The sequence below is a fragment of the Scyliorhinus torazame genome, chromosome 5 (assembly GCF_047496885.1).
Source record: "Scyliorhinus torazame isolate Kashiwa2021f chromosome 5, sScyTor2.1, whole genome shotgun sequence".
Taxonomy (NCBI): Eukaryota; Metazoa; Chordata; class Chondrichthyes; order Carcharhiniformes; family Scyliorhinidae; genus Scyliorhinus; species Scyliorhinus torazame.
Genome location: NC_092711.1, coordinates 171,770,342 through 171,790,202, shown reverse-complemented (window position 1 = coordinate 171,790,202; position 19,861 = coordinate 171,770,342). Strand labels below are relative to the sequence as shown.

Below are 19,861 nucleotides of genomic sequence, written 5' to 3'. Positions count from 1 at the left end.
TTAAAGACGTGTGAAATGTCTCCAGCCAGGACAGTTGGTAGGATTTCGCAAGCCCAGGCAGATGGTTTGGGGGGGGGTGAATGTAATCCAAGGTCTTGGTTTAGGCCGTACTCACGTGTGCGGAACTTGGCTATAAGTTTCTGCTCGGCGATTCTGCATTATTAGGCTTGCAAAATCCTACCAACTGTCCTGGCTTGAGACAATTCGCACCTCTTTATAACCTGTGATTATCCCTCTCTCCAATCACTCCGTCTGGACCTGTAAAGACTTAATTACCTGCTAAGACTCGCATTCAAAAGTATCGTCTTGCATCATTGACTTTGTCTGTATCTATGTTTCTGGAACCCACCTCTTCATTCACCTAAGGAACAGTGCTCCGAAAGCTAGTGATTCGACTAGTGTTGGACTTTAACCTGGTGTTGTAAGACTTCTTACTTTTACTTTAACACAATGAACAACCACACTCCATGGTAACGTCGCTGAAGTTGTCACTCAATTCTCCTGGAACTAATCCAGTGTGATGCTTCGTTCCTGTGTTTACTTCCATTCTATTCCTTTGCCTGACTGGCAGCCCTTAACCCCAGAGGCGTCTTTTGCTGTGATGGTTTCCTGATGATATTCAGGTCCCGATAAACCAAATGACTCTTCCAAATCCTGAAGTGACGTTTTTTTCTTCAAATCTTCGTCTAATATCCTGTAAAATGCAAGTTGAGAACAGACAATTCTAGTTTCCATTCTCACTCTACTGTACGTAATATTCATCCTCCCAAATCTCAGAAGGTGCTGATTCAGGCTGATTGACAGATCCATGCTCACTGCTTCCTGTCCTGGGCAGAGGCCTGAAAATCTCCATGCAGGCTGCAAGACAAAAATATGTCTATAATACTGAACTCAACATGTGTGCAACATACAAACTTCCTTTCACTTCAGTTGCTGCAAGTCACCAAAGTCCCCTCAGAATGAGAAAAGAAATGGAAAGGAAAAGTAGATTTGGAGAGGCTACTCCCTCTTAATAATAATAATAATCGAGGGCAGCACAGTGGCGCAGGAGGTTAGCACTGCGGCCTCACGGCACTGAGATCCCAGGTTCGATTCCAGCTCTGGGACACTGTGTGGAGTTTGCACATTCTCCCCGTGTTTGCGTTGGTTTTGTCCCCATAACCAAAACGATGTGCAAGCTAGGTGGATTGGCCACGCTAAATTGCCCCTTAATTGGGGAAAAAAAATGAATTGGGTACTCTAAAATTTTAAAATAATACTAATAATCTTTATTATTGTCACAAGTCGGCTTACATTAACACTACAATGGGGCGGTACGGTGACGCAGTGGTTAGCTCTGCCGCCTCACGGCGCCGAGGTCCCAAGTTCGATCCCAGATCTGGGTCACTGTCAGTGTGGAGTTTGCATATTCTCTCTGTGTTTGCCTGGGTTTTGTCCACACAACCCACAGTTGTGCAGGGTAGGTGGATTGAACACGCTAAATTGCCCCTTAATTGGAAAAGATGAATTTAGTAATCTAAATTTAAAAAAAAAAAAAACACGGCAATGAAGTTACGGTGAAACTCCCCGTGTCGCCACATTCTGACACCTGTTAGGGTACACAGAAGGAGAATTCAGAATGTTCAATTCACCTAACCGCACGTCTTTCAGGCATTCTAGAACAAGAGGTAATAGTCTGAGGGTAAGATGGGCAGCATGGTAGCACAGTGGTTATCACAGTTGCTTCACATCTCCAGGGTCCCAGGTTCGATTCCAGCTTCGGTCACTGTCTGTGGAAATCTGCACGTTCTCCCTGCGTCAGCGTAGGTTTCGTACGGGTGCTCCAGTTTCCTCCCACAGTGCAAAGATGTGCAGGTTAGGTGGATTGACCAAGATAAATTGCCCTTAGTGTCCAAAAAGGTTAGGTGGAGGTTCCGGTGGCGGCTATGGAGGAGTAAGTCACACATTTGGTGCTTTTGGACCTTTCCCCCCAACTTTTTTGTACGTTTGAGTGCTAGTTTGGAAGGCATAGGCACTCAGGCACTGACTCCAGACACAGGTGTATGGAATTAAGAAGCAGAAAGAATCGCAAACAGTTGAAGAAGTGGGCAAACAAGGGCAGTGTACAAGCTGCTGCTGAGGACAATATGGCCGACGTCCGGACCCTTAATGCAGACAGCCCAGCCAACAACGGAGCATCTGTTGAAGGTCATTCATGAGGGCTTTAATGCTTTGCAGCGGAACAGTATAGACCCGATTCAGAAGTATATCGAGGGCCCTGAGCACAGGCTGGATGCCCAGGATCGTACGATCCAGAAGCTGGAAAAGGCGCTGGAGGAGCAGGAGGATCACCAAACGGTGGTGGAGGCGGAGATGGAGAGGTTGAAGGACCAACAAAAAAGGCTTCTGGAGATGGTAGAGGGGGGGGGGGGGGGAGGGGGGGGGGGGGGGAAGGAGTTTTTGTTCTATTCACATATTCATAAGGTGTATTCCCGAATTGATCTTTTCATCATGAGCAGAGATTTGTTAGCGGGGGTGACGGATGTAGAATATTCGGCGATCGCTATTTCGGACCATGCCCCGCACTGGGTTGATCTGCAGGTCTGCAAGGAAACTTCAGCGCCCTCAATGGAGGCTGGAGGTCGGTTTGTTGGCTGACGAGGCGGTGTGAGAGGGTGAGGAAATGTATGCAAAACTACCTGTACGTCAATGACACAGGGGAAGTCTCAGCGGTGGTGCTCTGGGAAGCGCTGAAGGCGGTGGTGAGAAGGGAGCTGATTTCGATCAGAGCACATAGGGACAGGACGGACAGGGCAGGAAACTTGGTAGGGGATTCGGCGGGGCTGAACAAGGTGTTCAGGGATTTCTATAGCAAGCTTTAATCCTCAGAACTCCTGGGGCGGGAGGGGATAAGACGCTTTCTGGATGAACTGACCTTCCCAAAAGTGGGCAAGGGATTGGGGATTGGTAGACGGGTTGGGGACCCGATCAGGACTTCAGAAATATTGGTGGGCTTGAGGGCCATGCAATCAGGTAAAGCCCCAGGGCCGGATGGGTATCCGGTGGAGTTTCATAAAATTCTCCGAGATAGTGGGGCCAGTGCTGGCTAGCGTTTTTAATGAGGCACGAGACCGAGGGGTGTTACCCCCAACGATGTCACAGGCCACCATCTCGCTGATATTGAAACTGGACAAAGACCTGGAGGCATGTGGGTCCTATAAGCTGATCTCTCTGCTCAACGTAGATGCTAAAATTCTGGCCAAGCCCTTGGCGGCTAGGATTGAGGACTGTGTGCCAGACGTCATTATGGAAGATCAAACCGAGTTAGTCAAGGGCAGGCAGCTGGTGGCCATCCTAAGAAGGCTGCTGAATGTGATTATGATGCCCCGGAGAGTAAGGAGGTAGAGGTACTTGTGGCAATGGATGCTGAGAAGGCTTTCGACCGGGTTGAGTGGGACTATCTATGGGAGGTGCTGGGACGTTTTTGGTTCGGGGAAGGCTTTATCGACTGGGTCAGACTGTTGTACCAGGCTCCAGAGGCGAGTATGAGGATGAACAGGACGACATCTGACTATTTCAGACTGTACCGTGGGACAAGGCAGGTGTGTCCCCTCTCCCCACTGCTGTTTGCGGCAGCAATAGTGCCGCTGGCAATTGCCCTAAAAGCCTCTAGGGGCTGGAAGAGGCTGGTACGGGGGTAGGTGTGGAACACAGAGTTTCATTGTACGCTGACGACCTGCTCCTATACATCACGGATCCAGTGGCTGGGATGGATGAGATTATGAGAATCCTGAAGGAATTCGGCTGGTTGTTGGGGTACAAACTAAACATGACAAAGAATGAGTTGTTTGTAGTCCAGGTGAGGGGCCAGGAGGGTAGGTTGAGGGGGCTGCCGTTCACGTTAGTGGGGGACAGTTTTAGATACTTAGGGATACAGGTGGCGCGGGACTGGGGCTGTCTGCACAAGTTGAACTTGTCTCGGTTGGTGGAGCAAATGAGGGCTGAGTTCCGGAGGTGGGATGTGCTCCCACTGACACTAGCGGGGAGAGTGCAGACAGTTAAAATGACAATCCTCCCGAGATTCCTGTTCATCTTGTAGTGTCTCCCCATTTTCATTCCGCGTTCTTTTTTCAAGAAGGTTAATAAAATGATTATGGGATTTGTGTGGGCGGGAAAGTCCCCGCGGGTGAAGAGGGTGATGCTCGAGAGGATCAGAGGGGAAGGGGGGCTGGCGCTGCCAAACTTCAGTAATTACTACTGGGCGGCCAATATGATTTTTTAAAAAATAAAAAAATTTAGTGTACCCAATTATTTTTTAATTTTCCAATTAAGCGGCAATTTAGCGTGGCCAATCCACGTAACCTGCACATCTTTGGGTTCTGGGGGTGAAACCCACGCAGACATGGGGAGAATGTGCAAACTCCACACGGACAATGACCCAGGGCCGGGATTTGAACCCGGGTCCTCAGCACCGCAGCAACATAGCTATGATAAGGAAGTAGATGGTGGGTGCGGGGTCGGATTGGGAGCGGATGAAGGCCGCTTTGTGCAGGGGGACCAATTTGGCAGCCCTGGTTACAGCGCTCCTGCCACTCCCACCAGCACGGTACTCCACGAGCCCCATAGTGGTAGCGACATTGTGGATCTGGGGCCAATGGAGAAGGCACATGGGGGGAATGGGAGCATCGGTTTGGTCCCCAATTTGCAATAATCACCGGTTTGCCCCAGGGAATATGGACGGTGGGTTCTGAGCATGGCAGAGGGCTGAGATTGAGAGGATGGGGGATTTATTCTTGGAAGGGAGCTTCCCGAGCATGAGGGCGTTAGAGGAGAAATTTGGGCTGGCGAGAGGGAATGAGTTCAGGTACCTGCAGGTGCGGGACTTTCTGCGCAGATTCAGTCCTTCCCACGCCTGCCACTCAGGGGGATCCAGGACAGGGTAGTGTCCAGTGGATGGGTGGGGGAGGGGAGGGTCTCGGATATATATAAAGAACTTATGGGAGCGGAGGAGTCAGACCGAGGAGCTGAAGCTTAAGTGGGAAGAGGACCTCGGAGGTGAGATAGAAGAGGGCTTATGGGCGGAGGCGTTGAGCAGGGTGAACATGACCGCAACATGCGCCAGGCTCAGCCTGATTCAATTTAAGGTCGTCCACTGGGCCCACTTGACAGTGGCCCGGATGAGTAAATTTTTCGGATTGGAGGACAGGTGCGCCAGATGTTCGGGAGGGCTGCCGGCGAAACATGTCCACATGTTTTGGGCATGTCCAAAACTCAGGGGGTACTGGCAGGGGTTCGCGGATGTTATGTCCTGTGTACTGAAAACAGGGGTGGTGAGGAGTCCAGAGGTGGCTATTTTGGGGGTTTCGGAGGACCCGGGAGTCCAGGGGGAGAGAGAGGCTGACGTTTTGGCCTTTGCTTCCCTGGTAGTCCGGTGACGAATTCTGCTGGATGGAGGGGCTCAAAACCTCCGAAGTCGGAGGCCTGGCTATCAGATATGGCAGGCTTTCTCGGTCTGGATGAAAGCTGTATGGGTTCGCCCGGATGTGGCAACCATTTATCAACTTCTTCGCGGAAAATTAATCGTCAGCGGGGGGGGGTTAGGGTAATGTAGGCTAGGGGGGTACTTAGGCTGGTCCTTGTGGGAGGGGAGCTGGGTTTCTTGCACTATAACGATTGTTTTTTTGCACAATGTTTTATATTATTGTTGTTTATTGTGCCAAAATGTCTTAATAAAATTGTTTGTCAAAAAAAGGTTAGGTGGGGTTACTGTAGGGGCTTTTCACAGTAACTTCATTGCAGTGTTAATGTAAGCCGACTTGTGACAATAAAGATTATTTTAAAAAAGAGGTAGCAAATTCTAAGAGTTGAGGAAACACTGCCTCTCCCAAGGACTGTGAATCTGTGGAATTCACTACCCCAGAGTGCGGTGGAGCTGGGACAGTGAGTAAATTTAGGAGTTTTTAATTGGTACTGTGTTGGTGGGTTATGGAGAAGTGGCAGGACTGTCGAGTTAAGGCCAGGATGAGATCAGCCATGATCTCATCCTGGTGGGGCAGACTCGATGGGCCAAATGGCCTAGTTTTGCTCCGAAATCTTATGACCTGATGAAAGGGGAGACATTGATTTGCTCCCAGATGTTGCCCAGAGAAGGAAGTTTTAGTCTGAAGCTCATTGTCCAACCTCCACATTGTGACATCACAAAGGAGCTCGTCCTAAATCAACCAATCGGAATAAATTCGCTTCGCTGTGACGTCACTGCATTAGCGCGCACCCGCCCGGCGCGCGGACACGGGAGCCCCGCCCACACTCTTTGTTCCCCCTGCCCCGACAGATACTCGAGACGGTTTCCAAGCAACCGGCTGAGAACTCCGGCTAGAGCAAGAAGCCGCTCGGTGATCGCTCCTTCCCCCACCCCGGCACGGGAATGCGCATGTCTAACGGAGAGGGAAAGCTGCGCATATGTTGGTGAAATCCCTCTCCCCTGACCCGGGACAGCGCATGTCGAAGAGAGAGGGGAAGCTGTGCATGTGCAGGGGAGCACCACGCCTCTGACCTGACTGCTGAGGTATTGACCAATGGGAAGATTGGAGGACCGGAAGGACTCTGCTCCTCCGCCAATCAGAGCTTCCCCATTGTCTCAATGCGAAAGCTGAACATGGAGGTTTCTGCCGAGCAAAGCTGTTGTTCCTCCGACCCTGAATGAGCTTGAGCTTCACACAGACTAAATCATCCTCGTGTCTCCAACACCTGTGAGTAAAACACTTAATTTTCTCCCCCATTTATTTTCTTATTCTGACCTTCAATTGGTGACTTGCACCAACTGAAGGGAAAGGACGTGAATCCAGGGAGGCTGCAGACTCTGCAAAGCTTGGCCCAGGTCTCTCTCTCTCTCTCTCTTCAAGACATTGACATCCTTTGCTCCCTCAGCTTGACACATTTATTTGTCTGGCTAAAAGGATGGTCTCTTTCCTAAGGATGTGGAGATACCGGCGTTGGACTGGGGTGAGCGCAGTAAGAAGTCTTACAACACCAGGTTAAAGTCCAACAGGTTTGTTTCAAATACTAGCTTTCGGAGCACTGCTCCTTCCTCGGGTGAATGAAGAGATATGTTCCAGAAACATACATATCTCTGCAAGACGTGCCAGATCATCGACATGGATACCACCATTGCACGTGAGAACATGTGATGGTGATATATATCTCTGCAAGACGTGCCAGATCATCGACATGGATACCACTATTACACGTGAGAAGACCACCCACCAGGTACGCGGTACATACTCGTGCGACTTGGCCAATGTTGTCTACCTCGTACGCTGCAGGAAAGGATGTCCCGAAGCATGGTACATTGGCGAGACCATGCAGACGCTGTGACAACGAATGAACGGACATCACGCGACAATCACCAGGCAGGAATGTTCCCTTCCAGTCGGGGAACACTTCAGCAGTCAAGGGCATTCAGCCTCTGATCTCCGGGTAAGCGTTCTCCAAGGCAGCCTTCAGGGCGCGCGACAACGCAGAATCACCGAGCAGAAACTTATAGCCAAGTTCTGCACACATGAGTGCGGCCTCAACTGGGACCTGGGATTCATGTGGCATTACATTCATCCACCACCATCTGGCCTGGGCTTGTGAAATCCTACCAACTGTCCTGGCTTGAGACAATTCACACCTCTTTAACCTGGGGTTACCCCTATCTCTGGATATGTAAACACTTAATTAACTGCAAAGGGGCTGGTTTAGCACACTGGGCTAAATCGCTGGCTTTTAAAGCAGACCAAGCAGGCCAGCAGCACGGTTCAATTCCCGTACCAGCCTCCCCGAACAGGTGCCGGAATGTGGCGACTAGGGGCTTTTCACAGTAACTTCATTGAAGCCTACTTGTGACAATAAGCGATTTTCATTTCATTTTCATTTCATGCTCGCATTCTAAGTATTGTCTTGCATCTTTCAATTTGTCTATACATATGTTTCTGGAACATATCTCTTCATTCACCTGAGGAAGGAGCAGTGCTCCGAAAGCTAGTGTTTGAAACAAACCTGTTCGACTTTAACCTGGTGTTGTAAGACTTCTTACTGTTTCCTAATGTTCACATTTAAAGGTTGACATTAAAGGGAACAGTAAACAGGACAAATCAAACCCAACTAATTAATTCCTTGTCGGAATACTCTCCATCATCAGCAAAGTGATGGAAGGAGTCATCAACAGTGCTATCAAGTGGCACTTACTTAGCAATAACCTGCTCATGGACGCTCCGTTTGGGTTCTGCCAGTGTCACTCATCTCCTGACCTCATTACAGCCTTGGTTCAAACATGGACGAAAGAGCTGAATGTCAGAGGTGAGATGAGAGTGACTGTCCTTGACATCAAGGCAGCATTTGACTGAGTATGGCATCAAGGAGCCCTAGTTAAAGTGGAGTCAATGGGAATCTGAGGGAATACTTTGCGTTGGTTGGAGTCATACCTGGCACAAAGGACAATGGTGGTTGAAGGTCAATCATCTCAGCTCCAGGACATCACTCCGGGAGTGATGGGTTTCTTCCATGGTGCTCTGGTTTCCTCCCACAAGTCCCGAAAGACGTGCTTGTTAGGTGATTTCGACATTCTAAACTCTCCCTCTGTGTACCCAAACAGGTGCCGGAGTGTGGCGACCAAAGGCTTTTCACAGTAACTTCATTGCAGTGTTCATGTAAGCCTAATTGTAACAATAATAAAGATTATTATTAGGAGAATTGGGAGAGTGAATATTAGATACAGCAGAGTGAGAGTGGAGGGAGAGTGTGTGGAATGGAGACTTAGAGCATTTGAGGGTAAGAGAGAGAGCAAAGAATGTTTGCTAGAAACTAGAATTGTCTGTTCTGAATTTCTTATTCTGCACTGACAGTGATCACTTTTGTAAAATCTTTTTGCAGGAAGTTAGAACGAGAGGCGTTTGAGGCCGATATCTCAAACTAAATATCACGTCAAGAACTGACTGAGTCACTCAATTCTTGGGAATCGAATATCATCGGCCTTTGAATCTAGAAGGAGAAATGTTTGTCTATTCTGTCTGCTTCAAGAGATTTTAAACATCAGTGTGTCTGGAAAAGTACTGAGACACACACACACATCCCCCATGTGAGACTGTTACTGAGCACTGACTGTGGAAAGAGCTTGAACCAGTGACACAGTCTGAAAAAATACTACACCATTCACATCAGGGAGAGCCTGCACACGTGTTCTGTGGACAAGGCTTCAACTGATGGTCCAACGTGGTGAGACTCAAGATCACCCAGACCATGGAGAAACCATGGAAATGTGAGGACTGTGGGAAGGGATTCAAAGGCCCGAACGGGCTGGAAAGGCATCAACGCAGTCACAATGGAGAGAGACCGTTCACCTGCTCGGTGTGTGGGAAGGGATTCACAGCCCCGCATGAGCTGGCAAGGCATCAACGCAGTCACACTGGAGAGAAGCCGTTCACCTGCTCTCAGTGTGAAAAAGGATTCACTGACATTGGCAATCTGCGGAGACACGAACGAGTTCACACTGGGGAGAGGCCGTTCATCTGCTCGGACTGTGGGAAGGAATTCACTCGGTTATCCCACCTGCAGAGACACCAGAGAGTTCACACCGGGGAGAGGCCATTCGCCTGCACTGGGTGTGATAAGGGATTCACTCGGTTATCCCACCTGCAGACACACCAGCGAGTTCACACTGGGGAGAGGCCATTCACTTGCACTGTGTGTGATAAGGGATTCACTCAGTTATCCAACCTGCAGGCACACCAGCGAGTTCACACCGGGGAGAAGCCATTCATCTGCTCTGTGTGTGATAAGGGATTCACTCAATTATCCAACCTGCTGAGCCACAATGTCACTCACACCAAGAGCAGGCCCTTTAAATGCTCTGACTGCAGGAGGGGTTTCAAAAGCTCACAGCGATTGATGTCCCACCAGCGCGATCACACTGAGGAGAGACCGTTCAGCTGCTCTCACTGCACAAGGAGCTTTAGAACTTCATCCAACCTGATGAAACACGAGCAAGGCCACACTGGGGAGAGCCCGTTCACCTCTCCGACTGGGAAAAGATTCACTCGGTCATCACTTGCTGAACCACAATGTCACTCACACCAATGAGAGACCCTTTAAAAGCTCTTGGATACTGATGGAACACCAGCGCATTCACACTGAGGAGAGACCGTTTAGCTGCTCTCACTCCACAAAGAGATTCCAAACATCATCCACATTGCGGAGACACCAGCGAGTTCACACCGGGGAGAGTTGATTCACCTGCTCTGATCATAGAATCATAGAATTTACAGTGCAGAAGGAGGCCATTCAGCTCATCGAGTCTGCACCGGTTCTTTGAAAGAGCACCCTATCCAAGCCCACATCTCCACCCTATCCCCATAACCCCCACCCGACATTAAGGGCAATTTAGCATGGCCAATCCACCTAACCTGTACATCTTTGGACTGTGGGAGGAAACCCACGCACACACGGGGAGAACGTGCAGACTCCGCACAGACAGTGAACCAAGCCGGGAATCGAACCTGGGACCCTGGAGCTGTGAAGCAATTGTGCTAACCACCATAAGACATAGGAGTGGAAGTAAGGCCATTCGGCCCATCGAGTCCACTCGACCATTCAATCATGGCTGATTTCAACTCCATTTACCCGCTCTCTCTCCATAGCCCTTAATTCCTCGAGAAATCAAGAATTTGAAATGAAATGAAATGAAAATCGCTTATTGTCACGAGTAGGCTTCAATGAAATTACTGTGAAAAGCCCCTAGTCGCCACATTCCAGCGCCTGTCCGGGGAGGCTGGTACGGGAATCGAACCGTGCTGCTGGCCTGCCTTGGTCTGCTTTAAAAGCCAGCGATTTAGCCCAGTGAGCTAAACCAGCCCCTAGCTAAACCAGCAATTTATCAACTTCTGTCTTAAAGACATTCAACGTCCCGGCCTCCGCCGCCCTCTGTGGCAATGAATTCCACAGACCCACCACTCTCTGGCTGAAGAAATTTCTCCTCATCTCTGTTCTAAAGTGACTCCCTTTTATTCTAAGGCTGTGCCCCCGGGTCCTAGTCTCCCCTGGTAATGGAAACAACTTCCCTACATCCACCCTATCTAAGCCATTCATTATCTTGTAAGTTTCTATTAGATCTCCCCTCAACCTCCTAAACTCCAATGAATATAAACCAGGATCCTCAGACGTTCATCGTATGTTAGGCCTACCATTCCTGGGATCATCCGTGTGACTCTCCGCTGGACCCGCTCCAGTGCCAGTATGTCCTTCCTGAGGTGTGGGGCCCAAAATTGCTCACAGTATTCTAAATGGGGCCTAACTAATGCTTTATAAAGCATGCTACCGTGCTGATTGTGGGAAGAGATTTAGTGATTCATCTGCCTTGTTGACACACCAGCGAGTTCACACTGGAAAGAAGCCATTCACCTGCTCTCACTGTGGGGAGGGATTCACTCAGTCATCCAACATGCTGAGACACCAAAAGGTTAACAAGTGATGACCGGTTAAATTCTGCTGTTATTCCTGCTGTTAATCACATCCAGGACTGAACATGGAGTGGGTGAAGGGGTTTGTCTCCTCGTCAACTCCTGGTGCTCGGATGTGGCGGCCCTGGCGAACTACTGCTCCCCGGACCTGGAATACCTGACTGTGAAGTCTCATCCAAAATACCTACCACGGAGTTCACTTCTGCCATTATCACAGTGGTCTACATCCCACCCCAGGCGGAAGTGAAGAAGGCGCTTGATGAATTGTACATCGCTATAAATAACAATGAAATGGAATACCCGGCGGCCCTGTTCATCGTGGCCGGGGACTTTAACCAGGCCAACCTCAAGAGTGTACTGCCAAAATTCCACCAACACATCTCCTGTCCCGACAGGGACCCCAACATCCTTGACCACTGCTACACAAACATCTAGGGCGCCTGATGATCCATCCCCGGACCACACTTTGGAAAATTGGACCACAAGACGGTGCTCCTTCTCCCGGCATACAAGCGGTTTGTTTGCTTAATAAATTTAAGTGTACACAATTATTTTTTTCCAATTAAGGGGCAGTGTAGCGTGGCCAATTCACCTCCACTGCACATCTAATTGGGTTGTGGGGTTGAGACCCAAAGACACGAGGAGAATGTGCAAACTCCACACGGACAGTGACTGGGGCCAGGATCGAACCCAGGTTCTTGGTGCCGTGAGGCAGCAGTGCTACCCATTGTGCCACCCAACTGACAGATTTCTAATTACCAATAACACAAAGGGATATGGGGACAGTGTGGGGAAAAAGGCATTGAAGTGGATAATCAGCCATGATCATATTGAATGGTGGAGCAGGCTCGATGGGCTGAATGGCCAACTCCGGCTTCGATGATGTAAAGATAGGTAGGAAAGTAAATTGTGAAGAGGACATAAGGAGGTTACAAAGTGATATAGATAGATTGTGAGTGGGAAAAGACCTGCCAAATGGAGAATAATGTGGGAAAATGTGAAATTGTCCACGTGGGCCAGAAGAATAAAAAAAGCTTATTATCCAAATGGTGAGAGATTGCAGAGCTCTGAGATTCAGAGGGTGTCCGAGAGCCTGAATCACAAAAGGCGAGTGTACAGCAAGTAATTAGGAAAGCTAATAGAATGTTATTGTTTATTGTGAGGGGAATTGAATACAAAAGTAGGGAGGTTATGCTTCAGTTATACAGGACATTGGTGAGACCACATCTGAAGCACTGTGTACAGTATTGCTCTCATTTAAGGAATGATGTCAATGTGTTGGAAGCAGTTCAGAGAAGGTTTACTGGACTCATACCTGGAATTGGAGGCTGGTCTTATGAGGAATGATTGGACAGGCTGGGCTTGTGTCCGATGGAGTTTAGGTGACTTGATTGAACCGTATAAGATCCTGAGGGGCTTTGACAGGGTGGATGTGGAAAGGTTGTTTCCTCTTGTGGGAGAATCTAGAAATTGGAGTCACTTTAAAAGTAATAACTTGCCCATTTAAGACAGAGGAGAACTTTTTTCTCTCAGAGGGTTGGGAGTCTTTGGAACTCTCTTCCTCAAAGGGCAGTGGAAGCAGAGTCTGTGAATATTTTGAAGGCAGAGCTGGATAGAATCTTGATAGGCAAGGGGGTGAAAGGTTATCGGGGGATTAGCGGGAATGTGGAGTTGAGGTTACAATCAGATCAGCCGTGAACGTATTGAATGGTGCAGCAGGCTCGAGGGGCCGAGTGGCCTACTCCAGCTCCTAATCCGTACGTTATCACATCCTTTATAATAAATTGTAGCATTTTACCTCCTACTGATGTCAGGCTAATGGGTCTGTGGTTCCCCATTTTCTCTCTCCTTCCTTAAATAGTAGGGTTACATTTACCACCTTCCATTCTGCAGGAACCATTCCAGAATCTATAGAATTGTGAAAGATGATCACCAATGTATCCACTATCTCTACAGCCGCCTCTTTCAACACTCTGGGATGTAGAGCATCAGCTTTTGGGGATTTATTCACTTTGAACCACATTAATTTCTCCAGCACTACTTTTTCACTAATACTAATCTGCTTCAGTTCCTCGCGCTCACTAGTCCCTTGGTTCTCGCGTGTCTTTGGCCGATTTCATGTCCTCCATGAAGACAGACACACGTTGTTTAGTTTCTCTGCCATTTCCTTATTCCCCATTATAAACTCTCCTGTCTCTGCCTGGAATGGATCCACATTGGTCTTTGCTAATCTTTTCCTTTCCCCCCCCCCGGGTCTGCTGATGATTTACTTCCAGCAAAGAAGTCGACGAACGGTTGCCACCTCCGGGCGAACCCTAACAGAGACCCTCTCAAGGCGAACTTGATTTTCTCCAAACAGAGAAAGCTAGCCATGTCCGATAGCCAGGTCTCCAACTTCGGGGGCTTTGAGTCCCTCCATGCTAATAGTATCCATCTCCGGGCTACCAGGGAACCAAGGCCAGAACGTCTGCCTCTTTCTCCTCCTGGATTCCCGGGTCTTCTGACACCCCGAAAATAACCACCTCTGGACTCAAGTGCCACACATAATTTTAACACCATGGACATGACTTCCGCAAACCCCTGCCAAAATCCCCTCAGCTTTGGACATGTCCAAAACATGTGGACATGGTTCGCCGGTCCTCCCGCACATTTTGCGCACCTGTCCTCCACACCAAAGAATATGCTCATCTGGGCCAGTGCATGTGAGCCCGGTGAACAACCTTAAATTGTACCAGGTTGAGCCTGGCACATGTTGCGGACGTGTTGACTCTACTCAACATGTCTGCCCATAGACCATCCTCTATCCCAGCTCCTCCTCCCACTTGTCCTTTTCACATTATAAAGGAAAATGTTTCTAGCCAGTTTGCTCTCGTATTCTATTTTCTCTTTATGAGTTTCTTGATCCTCCTTTGCTGAATTCTAAAACAAGTTTCCAATCCTCAGGGTTACACTTATTTTGGCCATTTTGTGAGCGATGAGATCTATTTTCTTCAAAAATGAGCCGTATATCTGGTTGATTGGAGGTGTCCAAAAATACAACTTTATTGTTAATTATCCACCTTGATTCTCTTACATAAAAATAAATCAAATTCTCATCAATGGTCTAACCCCTTATTGGTTTCAAATTCTCAGCTGAGGCTTCCTGATTTATTCAAAAAACTCTCTGCCACTTGGAGCATGATTTGTTACCCAGGCATTGGTCATGACTTAAGATTCATTAATGTCTATCAAATTAATTAAATATCTACATGTTCCCGCCACGTGTACCAATCCTCTGAAGATGAGGTGTTCTGCATTAATGTTGCTTGTTGCTAAGGCTTTGCTACATTTTGTAAATGTTTGTGTTGCTAAGGCTGCAATTCGTTTTCATTACTAAATGTATTTGTAGAAAAATGGTTTATTCACTACGAGGGCTTTTATGCAACTTTTCTTGAAACCGTGTTAGATTCTGACACATAATTAAGTTCCTGTGCAGCAATTCTCATATTTTTATCTGAAACAATGACTTTGCCTTGTGGATATTCCATTTTCTGTCTATATACTGAATTTAAGAATTATACTGCATTAATTCTTAAAGGTACCAATAAATCCGTGAAGCAATAAATCTGTAATCGATCAATGAGCCTCTTCCTTTAACCAGTGGAATCTTTAATTGTTCTTGTTAGCCACGGTTGCATCACTTTTCCTGTTGGATTTTTGTTTCTGAAAGGAATCTATATTTTATGTAAATATGTGATAATTCCTTAAATGCGATTGCCTGTGTATCATTACACATTTTATTGTAAGTTCCCAATCAACTTGCCCTTCATTGCTTGACAGTTTCCTTCTGAGACAGAACCATGTAACCACCATAGCCTGTCTTCATCTAACCCTGCATTCTTTAGGGGTTTCAAACAGAAACAGGAACTATATGTCATCTACCTTCCAAACACCCTTTCACTCTCTGATCCTTATGAAATTTGTCACAAGGCTCAAGAGCATCAGTCGTGAGAAGGCCAGTCCAGCAGAAAGAAACCCTCCGACCCTCCCCATTGACCAACTGTCAGAATGAACAAAATGCAGTCCTGGATGTAATTGAGAGCAGAAATAATAGCAGCAGAATCTAACCCCTGTAATCAATTGTGAACTTGTTGGTGTCTCAGCAGGTATGAGGAAACACAGAATCCCTTCCCACATTGAGAGCAGGTGAACGGTCTCTCCCTCCTGTGAACACGCAGGTGGGACGTCAGGCTGGATAATTGATTGAATCCTTTCCCACATTGAGAGCAGATGAATGGCCTCTCACCACTGTGATCCCACTAGTGCCTCTGCAGGCTGGATAATTGAGTGAATCCATTCCCACACTGAGAGTAGGTGAACGGTCTCTCCCCAGTGTGAACTCGCTTGTGTGTCTGCAGGGTGAATGACTGACTGAATCCTTTCCCACAAAGAGAGCAGCTGAATGGGCTCTCCGCAGTGTGATTGCGTCGATGAACTTCCAGTGCAGATGGGGCTCTGTATCTCTTCCCACAGTTCCAGCATTTCCACTGTTTCTCCATATTTTGGGTCTCCTTGTGTCTCTCCAGGTTAGACAATTGAAGCCTTACCCATACAGAGAGCACATGAGCAGTCTCTCCCTGTTGAGTGCTGCGATGTTTTGTCAGGCTGCGTGTCTGGTTAAAGCTCTTTCCACAGTCAGTGCTCTGGAACACTCTCGGGTATGTGTTCCCCAAGGAATCAAGTGACTCTGGCAGATCAAGACATGGGGCGAGATTCTCCGACCCCCCGCCGGGTCGGAGAATCGCCGGGGCCTGGCGTGAATCCCGCCCCCGCCAGTTGCTGAATTCTCCACCACCGGATATTCGGCGGGGGCGGGAATCGCGCCACGCCAGTTGGCGGGCCAACCCCGCGATTCTCCGGCCCGAATGGGCCGAAGTCCCGCCGCTAAAATGCCTGTCCCGCCGGCGTAGATTAAACCACCTACCTTACTGGCGGGACAAGGCGGCGCGGGCGGCTCACGGTCACGGCTTCCTGTCCTTAACACAGAGATCATCACAGGGGGACATCACAATCAAACCCAGCAACTACCCACATGTACTTTTTGTCAGGTTGGTGTCAATATCCACCCCCTCACTTTTCATCCCAGTCCCAGGAGATTGGAGACTCCGCTCCGGACGAGTAATGGCGAGCGCAGCTCCCACTATCCCGCCATGCTGGAGAAACCTCTCTATCCGCCATGTGGGTGGATGGTCTGGAACTGCACATGTCCAAGGGAAAGGGGCCCTTAAATGAAAAAAAAACACTGGGCACTTAGAATTTAAAAAAAATAATTCTGTCTAGCTCATCCTTGAATATATTGAATGACCCCCAGACTCCACTGGTTCCTCTGGGAAACGAATTCCAGAGATTAACAATCCTCTTGAGGTAAGAGAGTACTGAAAATATAAAACATTGTTACAGTACAATATTACAAGACTAGAAGTAATAATAAATGTACTTTACAGAACCATAAATAATATATCTAATTTTCCCCATATAACAACACTGGACATTTCTCTGGCCGATATTAATTTACTGTACCTTAAATGTTCAGCCTTCACCTGGGGAAACCAGCCCTTTAATTGTGAACTTTAGGAAAGAGACCATCCTTTTAGCCAGGCAAATAAAGGTGTCAAGCTGAGGAAGCAAAGGATGTCAATGTCTTTCATAGACAGAGACCTGGGCCAAGCTTTCCAGAGTCTGCACTCTCCCTGAATTCACTTCCTTTCTCTTCATTTGCTGCAAGTGACCAATTGAAGATCAGAATGAGAAAATAAATGGAAAGGGGGAGAAAAGAAAGTTTTACTCCCTAGATGTTGGATACAGGAGGAAGTTTTAGTCTGTGTGAAGTTCAAGCTCATTCAGCATTCGAGAAACAACAGCTTTGCTCGGCAGAAACCTCCATGTCCAGCTTCCTGCATTGAGACAATGGGGGAGCTCTGATTGGCGGAGGAGCAGAGTCCTTCCGATCGTTTAACACTTCCCCATTGGTTGCCAGCCGCTTAAAGCCACAGGGCACCATGTCACGTGGCCACGGAAGCACTTTTGACCTCAAGAGCGGACCACATGCCCAATGGAATAGCCTTTTTCTGTGTGTGCAACTGACCTCTTCCTTGGACATGCGCAGTCCCGTGCAACCCGCCAGCGCTGCGGATAAAGCGGTTTCTCAAGCGCGGGGGATTGTGGGAGCTCCGGTCGCCATTACCCATACTGAGCCCAGTCTCAAAATTACTGGGACTGGGATGAAAAGCGAGGAGGAATGGGCGGCAGTAACCTCATCCTGGCACAAAGTACTTGTGGGTAAATGGAAAAAAAATTAAAGTACCCAATTAATTTATTTTCCAATTTTTAATATAAATTTAGAGTACCCAATTTTTTTTTTCCAACGAAGGGGCAAAATTAGCATAGCCAATTCACCCACCCTGCATATCTTTTTGAGTTGTGGGGGTGAGTCCCAGGTAGGCACAGGGAGAATGGGCAAACTCCACACGGTCTGTGACCCAGGGACGGGATCGATCCTGGGTCCTCCGTGTCATGAGGCAGCAGTGCTAACCACTGCTGCCAAATTCATTTTCCAATTAAGGGGCAATTTAGCGTGGCCAATCCAGCTATTCTGCACATCTTTGGGTTGTGGGGATGAGACCCAAGCAGACACGGGAAGAATATGCAAACTTCCTTTGGCGCCATGAGGTAGCAGTGCTAACTACTGCACCACCATGCCTCTCCCCTTAGCAAAACAGTTTGTTAACTTAAGGATAAGATTTAGACACTTGGGTGACATATTGGGGAGGACAATAGGTGAGAGTGAAACTACCAGAGAGTCAGCATCTTGAGGGGAGGAGAATTGGGGAAAAGCAGGAGAACAGTGGGGTGAATTAGTGTTAAAATAAATAGTGAGACGGGAGTGCATGAGGGGACAGAGATTTATAGTTTGAGAGGGAGAAGGATGTTTCATGGCAAGTAGAATTTTGTATTCTGAATTTCTGTCATCTATTTTTGCTGCAGTTGTGTTGGCATCAGAGACAAACATCTGGATTCCACCAAAAAATTTTATTTGATGATTACCAGATAAATATTGGCCAGGACACCAGGAATAATTCCCCTGCTCTTCTTTGAAACAGTGACCTTGTATCTTAAACATCCATCCGAACAGGCAGACCAGAGCTCGGTTTCATGCCTGATCTGAAATTCTACATTCTCCTTCCAGACTGCAGTAGTCATCCTTGGTTTTTATGCTCAAATCCTTGAGTAAGATATAAATATCGGGACCTTTGATTCAGAGGCGAGAGTGCTGTGAACTGAATGCAACTGACTGTAATGACCTTTTTTGTAGCATTTTAGAAGGGGAGCTTTTACAGACTGTAAACTAAATCAAATGTCGGCCGGGTCTGATTGATTCATTCAATTTCTCAGGTTGTGAATATCATCAGTCTTTTTATCTTGGAGAAGTGACTTTTTGTTCTGTCAGTTTGAAACATGGGAGTGTGAATGGTAAAGCAGTGAAATACACACAGGGAAGTGAAAGTGCTCCAGAGCACTGACTGTGGAAAGATCCTCAACCAGTTATGCAGCCTGAAATAACATCGAACCATTCAGATTTTGGAGAGACCGTAGAGGCATGGAAATGTAGGAATTGTGGGAACTAATTCAGATTCTACTTGCATGGAAACTCATCAACACTGTCACACCAGTTAGAGCTGTTGACGTGTATGGGAAGGGATTTACATATTCTGCCAACCGACTGAACCACCAGTGAGTTCACAATGAGGATGGGACATTCGCCTGCTCTCTGTGTGAGAAGAGATTCATTCAGTTGTCCCACCTGCTGTCACAACAATCCAGTCACGCAGGGGAGAAGCCGTTCACCTGCATCCAGTTTGGAAAGGGATTCCTTGGGTCATCTACCCAGCTGAGACTCCAGCGAGTTCATATGTGAGTGCAGAGATTGGATTTTGCTGTTATTGCTGCTAATTACAGTCAAGACTATTCATTCTGACATTAGCTCAGTTGGTCTACGTCAGTGTTTAGGCTCCACTTGAGCTTTCAATTCTACTTCAACTCCTGTAAATCAGCAGAACCTTCTATTCCTTCTTCCGTCATGTGTTCATCTAGGTTCCCCATATATCTGTCTCTGACCTCAACCACTTCATGTGGTAGCGTGGTCCACATTCTCACCTCCCTGAAAAAAAGAACAGTTCCTCCTGAATTTATCAGTGATCATCTTATCTTTGTTTCCACAATTTCTGGCCTCACCCACAAGTGGAAACTCTTCATCTCAACAACAACCCTAAAAAAAACCTTTATAATCTTAAAGTCTCTATCAGGTCAACCATCAGCCTTCTCTTTCCCAGAGAAAATACCCCAGTCTG

The 19,861-nt window shown here is 47.7% G+C and overlaps 2 long non-coding RNA genes across 2 annotated transcripts; one reads left to right on the top strand and one right to left on the bottom strand.

Annotated features, from left to right (window-relative positions):
• Window positions 1-69: 69 nt before the first annotated feature.
• On the bottom strand, window positions 70-17,621 carry LOC140420680 (uncharacterized). The gene is made up of 3 exons (XR_011946507.1): window positions 17,034-17,621; window positions 8,445-8,675; window positions 70-858 (listed from the first exon to the last, which is right to left on the bottom strand). It is a non-coding gene; the product is annotated as an uncharacterized lncRNA (long non-coding RNA).
• On the top strand, window positions 6,187-15,085 carry LOC140420681 (uncharacterized). Its single transcript, XR_011946508.1, has 2 exons — window positions 6,187-6,728; window positions 8,893-15,085. It is a non-coding gene; the product is annotated as an uncharacterized lncRNA (long non-coding RNA).
• Window positions 17,622-19,861: the final 2,240 nt, after the last annotated feature.